The sequence below is a fragment of the Dipodomys spectabilis genome, unplaced genomic scaffold, assembly GCF_019054845.1.
Source record: "Dipodomys spectabilis isolate Male_0828 unplaced genomic scaffold, ASM1905484v1 ptg000160l, whole genome shotgun sequence".
NCBI lineage: Eukaryota > Metazoa > Chordata > Mammalia > Rodentia > Heteromyidae > Dipodomys > Dipodomys spectabilis.
The window spans coordinates 431,824-439,425 of record NW_024870837.1 but is presented as its reverse complement, the minus strand read 5'-3'; the positions used below and the strand labels follow the sequence as shown (position 1 = coordinate 439,425).

General features: G+C 35.7%; 1 pseudogene; it reads right to left on the bottom strand.

Moving 5' to 3' along the window:
• Positions 1-2,727: 2,727 nt before the first annotated feature.
• Positions 2,728-2,827, bottom strand: LOC122119044 (annotated as a pseudogene).
• Between the last annotated feature and the right edge of the window lie 4,775 nt (positions 2,828-7,602).

The window sequence follows — 7,602 nt, the reverse complement described above, 5'->3', positions numbered from 1 at the left end:
ATCCTGGGATCCTAGGCCCTGAGGGTTTGCAGGAAGAAAAAAAAGTAGGATACCACAAAAAGTGGCGAGCTTCAGAGGGCTGGGGTATTATGTCTTTTTCTTTGCACCGTGGGTCTGAATGACAAGGCTACAAAGTGGACATGACCTGCCGTTGCTCATACATGCAAGGCAAGCACTCTACCACTGAGCCACCTTCTATTTTCTCATTCCTAGGAGAAGCTGCACATGATCCTCATTTTCAGTCTGTACCTTTGGATAAGGAAGAACATCTCTCCTTTGCTCTCCATCAATTCCCTACTTTCCAGTTAAAATGACTTAGAATAATAAAAATGTAAAAAGAGAAAATAAATCATCATGAAAAAAACAGATGCAGAAAATTCACTGTATTTTTCCCACAAGTTCAACCAATATGAACTATTGGGGAAATACATGGACACCTTATTCCCACTGGCACTGAAAGACTCTAGTTAGGCAATTCTGATGAAGATGAGTAACAAAACGAAAAAGTGAGAAATCGTATCAATTGCAAGAAAAAAAAAATGGAGTAGGATCCAAGCAAATTTCTTCTTTGTGCTGCTGAAAATAATCGGCTTACTAGAGTGTGGTGACTACTTTCCATAAAGGCCACTCATGTGAATACTAGGGATTACAATGAATATACCCCTCTTCATTGGGAAGCCTACAGTGGACATGTAGACATTGTCCATGAGTTGGTGGCTCAAGCAGCAGATATTCATGCAATAATTTTTAATGGCTGGATACCCCTGCGCAGTGCTTACTCGTGGAATAATACCAGTGTGGCGTCTTTCTTACTTCATCATGATGCAGATACCAATGCCCAAACTAAACGCCCCTTGACTCCCTTGCATCTTGCTGCTGGGAATATAGATAGCAAAGATACACTAGATCTCCTTCTGTTGAACCATTATATCAAACCAGGTCTGAAGAAAAACTTGGAAGAAACTGCCTTTCATATTATCAAAAGGATAAGTATGTATCACTACTCTTTGAAGTTGTGGAAGGTTGTACGAATTGTTCTATTAAGTTGTAATGGTTCGGGTTAAGTTTCTTTTCTTTTATCTTTTTTTTTGTTGAATTTTATTATTTTACTGTGAAAACACCATACAGAGGGGTTAAAATTACATGGGCAAGGTAATGAGTACATTTCTTATCAAGCATTGTTGCCTCCTCCTTTATTTCCCCTTCCCATACCTTCTCATCTACCCCCCACTCTCATCCCCCCTCACTACCCCTCCCCCCCCCCCCCGTCAAAGTTGTAAAGTTCGTTTTTCTACCTGACGTCTTGTATATCTCATTGTTGCAATGGGTCAACCTGTATCCCTATTTAAACAATTTGTTTTTTCCCTTCCCCTCCACAAATCATACGAACATCAAATAAAATTAAAGTAGGGGTTTTATGGTGGTGGAGGGACATACAAAGCAGCAAAGATATCGTCTTATAAATATGTTAGAAACAATTGCAAGAAAGAAAAAAATAACATTTGAATCCTTATCTTGGGGTTCAATTCAACTAATATCAACTTATCTGACCATTTCTGTTTGTCTCAGACATATATTAGTTATTGCAAATAAGGGAAACCATGGGATCTGTTTCTTTGGGCCTGGTTTACTTAACTTAATATATTGTTTTCCAATTCTTTCCATTTCCTAACAAATGGGGCAATGGCATTCTTTCTGAGGGAGGCATAAAATTCCATTCCATAGAATTCTATTTTCTTAATCCATTCATCTACTTAGGGGCATCAAACAAGACCATACTAAAGCTACCAGAACAACTATGTTTATCGCAGCATTATTTAGCATAGCTAAGATATCAGTTACGTTTCTTAAACATCAAAATGCCAGTCCATTCTTTGTGTCCATACAAAATATTTTCACAATCCAAATAACAGCAATATCTTACTGTAAAAATTCCGTGGAATTTTTCCAATTGAATTGCCTGACTTTGATGTCAAAATGTATTTGAGTTGTTTGTGTACATCTATAATGATTTCTGCAGAGTTTGTGATTTTTTAATCAGAAATAATTTGATCTTATCTGTTGAAATGAGTGGTACAGAAGCTAAAGATATTTCTGGTTCTTGACTGAAAAAGGTATATTTTAAAATATTCTATATTCTGTGTTTGCATAATATCCATAATCTATTTAATTCTTTCCTAGATATACTTTGAATTCAACATTGTTTTATAATATGTTATTTATTAATAAATATGTCATTTCAGATTGCATTTCATATAGAAAATTTAAGATTATTTTTTTCTAGGTTCTTTTTTTTTTTTTGGTCCAGTCATGGGCCTGAACTCTGGGCCTCTGAACTCTGAACGCTGACCCTCAGCTCTTCAGCTCAAGGCTAGCGCTTTACCACTTGAGCCACAGAGCTACTTCTGACTTTTTTCTTTTCGCGTATGTGGTGCTGAGATATCGAACCCAGGGCCTCAAGCATGCAAGGCAAGTGCTCTACCACTGAGCCACCTTCCCAGCCCCTTTTTTAGGTTCTTATAGTAGTTTGTTTCTTTGGGATAAAATGATAATGTTAACTAATTTCAAAAGTTTTGTGAAGTTCTATGTAAAGGCCTTTCTAAGGTGAAGATTTAATACACTGATGTCAAACTAACGTTTACTTCTAACACTTGCATATATTGTTACACTTGTAATTTTGTAATTAACCTTTTAATAACTGTTTCTCATTTCTGCAACTGAACAATGAAAAATATGGAATACTTCACAAATTTTCATATTATCCTTGTGCAAGTGTTATGTTAATCTCTGTATTGTTGTAATTTGGGTATACGTGCTGCTGAAGCATGTAGTATCCTCTAAATTTAAGTAGTTAATGATGCAATCTTTATACAGGCTTATATCCTTGGGTGCCTATTTGTAGCAAGGAAACCTTATTGTTCCTAACAATACTATTGATCTTATTTCCATAAAATAATGTGTATAGTGGGAAAAAAATTATATTGTTCGGTCGATTGCTCACATTTGCGTTTTTTTGTCAATGACAATTTTAAGGCTTTTTCATTTTAGATTTGATCATACTTTGAAGCACTTATAGCTAGGTCCTAAAGTGATGGCTTTTTCAAGTTCTTATTTATGTAACTGAGTTAGCTTTGTGGAGCTAATAGATTCAACGTAAGCCTTGCTTAAGAGCTACTTCTAAACTTCTTCAGCTTAAATTTTCCAAATGAGGTCTTACTGGCACAAATTTCTACCTGACCCTTTATCCTTCTTCCATGTAGGAACAGACCAACCAGAATATCCTACCCTGACAGCATAGATTGTCTTACTGGAACAAAACTAATCTTAGTTACAAGGGATCATAGAGAGATGAACAGTTCAGCAGAACTGTTCAGACTAGAAGGTATTTTATCAAAATTTAAGTGTCTATTATACCTACCATTTCAAAAGTAACTAACGCCAAGGTGAAAAAAATTCGTCATATGCATGATTTCCTAATGTCTGGACTGTCTACCTTCCAACCAGGCAGGAACTTACACTACTGCCTTTCTATCACCAAATATTTCCATAGCTCCAGGAGAAGTCCATGTTTCTCCTCATTATTAAGCCTTAAATTGGTAATGTTTTAATCACAGTGTTTCCTCTTGCCTCCAGGCTGTAAATCTACAAATGCTAAAGATTTAGGTCTAACTCTACCTACCACTGAGGTACAGATAATGCAATAATACTTTAAAACAGAGTTGTCTTTGATACCCTAACCACAACAGAACAATGCAAAACATGTGCCCTTTTTATTATATTATATATAGTTATATATTTTATATTTATATGTGCTGATTTCATATTTCACACAGTGAAACTTAGTAGAATTAATTGATAATTTGACAAATAAATTGATAATTATTTATTCCAATAAAGAGAATTAGAATACAAATAATTAGGTTTAGAATACAAACTAGAATATAAAAAGTATCAATGTAATGTCTTAACTATAAACTTTTGATACCTTCTAAGTGTTCTTGTTCTTCTGAATTCACATGGTAAAAAAAAAAATGTTGATTTCCTCTAAAGTATAAGAAATTTTACTCTGCTGCTCTGTTTATTGTTTCAACTCGCTTGTTCCAAACTGTTTTTTCTCCATATTTCTGAAGCATACCTATTGATTATACCCAAATTTTTCTGATATTATGTATACAAGATATTATCTTCTGCAAGATGTATGGGTCCTAGGATCCCATGTCCCAGTTACCCGCATCATCATATAACAGGGTCAAGACTTCTCAACTAGGCCCAGGCAACATGCCAACAGAAATAATTGAAGAGCCATGTCAATTTCTCATTTCCAATAATATTTCAGGGCCCCAATTCCTTGAGAAGCAGGAATTAGCAGTAAGCAATAGTGAAATGCAAGTCAACTTAAAATGAAGGATGAGACCACAAAATCTATGAGAAAGTACTGCAATTCAAACTTTCGGTTTACAGATGACTAGCCCATAGGAGTGAACAAGATCACAAAGTGTTACAAGACTATTTTTAATACCCCTTCCCTAATGATTAATGAACGATTTCAGTCCAGCATAAGTGGGCCTGAAAAATAGCTCCTGGAAGGATAGATCCACAATTGGTCTATAAAGGTCAGGAAAACTTGACTTAGAGGTCAAATGTAATTCAGAAAAAAATTAATTGAGAATATCCTTAGTGCTTGATAACACTGTGATATGTACAAGTTGCCATGTCGAAAACAAACTTTACAACTTGGGTGCGGGGGAGGGGAGGGAAGATTGGGTCAGGGTGCAGGGGGAGGATGCTAAAGGATGAGAAGTGGAAACAAAGGAGGAGGCTACAATGCTTGATAAGAAATGTACTCATTATCTTCCCCACGTAATTGTAACCCCTCTGTACAGTATTTTCACAATAAAAAAAATACACTGGTACTTCAGTAAAACTTGGTTCTGTGGTATAAAAATGTTGTCATTCTCAAAATATTTAATCTCCTGAAAGTGTATTCTTTTTCAAATAATCTTTGAAAAATCAAATTCGCAAACCAGGTACTAGTGGCTCACGCATGTAATCCTAAATACTCAGGAGGCTGAGATTTGAGGATCACGGTTCAAAGCCAGCCCAGGCAGGAAAGTCCGTTAAACTCTTATCTCCAATAAACCACTCGAATATCAGAAGTGGCACTGTGGCTCAAGTGATAGTGTGCTTGCCTTGAGCTGAAGAACACAGGGACAGTGCCCAAGCCCAGAGTTCAAGCCCCACGAACTACCAAAAAAAAAATCACATTCGCCAAAATAACATTTGACAAATAAATGATACTTAGTGGCAATAGAGTTACAATAGAGGTACAATAGAGTTGATTTACTTACCCAGCACTAATGCCAATCAGGTTGAACCATTCATTAAACTGTAGAAATAGTACCACCCACCATTTGTGTTATTCATTAGGTGCCTTTCAAATTTGTTAAATGTATCAGCCTCCCATATTTCAAACCCAAACGTTAGATAATAAAGTAAATTTCATCATTTAATAAGGTACATTTTAAAAAGTCACAAATAGTTGCCTTATCATATGTTATTTTATGTTTTTCCTATCTGTCTAACATAGTAAATCTTGAATATGGGTACTCGTCAGAGATCAGACAAACATAAAATCTGTCTTCTATTTCTATCATATTCCTCTATAATAGTAAATTTTAATTTTCTTTTTTTCAAAACTTAAATGTAGTACAAAATATTATCCCATGTAAAATAAAATAATCACACACCCTTGTACAAAGCCATTTATAAAAATTGGTAGTTTGGAATACATTCTAAACCATTTTTAAACTTTCTTGTTGACTAACGATTAATCTTCTAAATGGATGAGAATTAAATCATGTCTAGGTGCTTCACGCCTCCAGTCTTGCAAATTATTATTGCAGATGAATGAATTATGGAAATATAAGCTGACATAAGTTCAAGTATATGCAGGATTGAAACTCCATGGAATGTATATAAACCTTTCAAACTATCAACAGAGAGTTTAACAGAATGACTATCAGGAAGTTGAAGCTAGAGAGGAATAATTGTAAATACATAGAATGAATGAAAAATGGAACAAGGGGCAAGCACAGCTAGAATATCAATGTACACATGTGATAAGGAATTGGTAAATCTGAAATACATCTTGGAGAAGGAGTTGGTTGACTATGATAGAAGGAGTGAAATCTGATCCAGGAGCATTGGACAATTAGATGGACATATTTAATTGTAACACACTTGCACAACCTTTTGAAATTCAGTTAAAAAACACACAAAAATTATAACCAAACAGCAATCTCTAGAGAGTATGAATATGACCTCTCAAAATTTTAAGCAGTTAATGAAGGGCAGTATTAGGAAAAGCAAACAAAACTATTAAAAGAGGGCAGTTAGGGGTAGGGGAGAAATTTGAACAGATTTAAATAGATTGTCTCAGGTTATATATCACCTATATCTGCTGCAAAAGTTATCTTCCTTCTGCGAGTTCTCTCTGAACTGGATACTCCACTCCTGAGCCACACTTGATAGCTTGTGAAGATAGAATGCAAGAGAAAAGATCAAGAACCCATTACTCTGCTGGAAAGAAAACAATTCTCTGTGTTTTCTTTCATCTCTCTTCACTACTCTTTCTTCATACTTTTAAGTCAATTGATTTTGAATTATATATTTCCTTCTTTATTCTGGAAAAGTAATTGGTGAAAGTAATTCACTAAATATTATTTGCAATTTTTTTATCATGCTGTTTACTTGTTCAAGGGAGTCCATTAAACTTCACCCCTGCATTTGGTTGCCATAAGAACCCAACATTGATGTTAATCAGGACAAACTGTAATGTAAAACTTTGTCTCCAAAAAAACCAGTCCAAGAAACTGCGATCACAAATGTTTGGATATCCGTTTTTCTTTTTTTCTTTTGCCTTGAAAGTCTTCTTGTGTCGGGCTGGGAAGGTGGCTCAGTGGTGGAGTGCTTGCCTTGCATGCTTGCTGCCCCGAGTTCGATTTCTCAGCACCATATAAGTAAAAAGAAAAAAACCGGAAGTGGCATTGTGGCTCAAGTGGTAGAGCACTAGCTTTGAGCTGAAGAGCTGAGGGACAACGCCCAAGCCCAGAGTTCAAGTCCCACGACCGGACCCCCCCCAAAAAAAAAAAGAAAGAAAGTCTTCTTGTGTCTAAAGTGCCCACAAACATAAGTACTCCAACACTTTTTGGTTCAATAACGTCTTACCTCAAAGATATCCTTTGCTAATAAGATGCTTAGAGGAAACCGCAGAATACTCCACTTTTATCTTCTCTCTTAAGACTCTCCTTAGATACCATATCAGAAACAGTGAAGTTATTCTTTGCAAAATTATTTCAATAGATTATTTTTCTCTTAGTCTTGCATTTGGTCAACAAGATATATGGAAGAGAATATAGTTAAAGCACCCATACCTTGGATGACAGTGTCTGTTACAAAGGACAATGCTTCTATGTCCTATTTCTATGTCCTCCTCTTAGCTCTTGCCTGATTTCCGATTAATCACAGCTTCTTGGCTCCAAGTCTAGTGAAGGTGAAGGACTCTAAGACCTCCCCCACTGCTACATCTTCATGGTTTCTCCT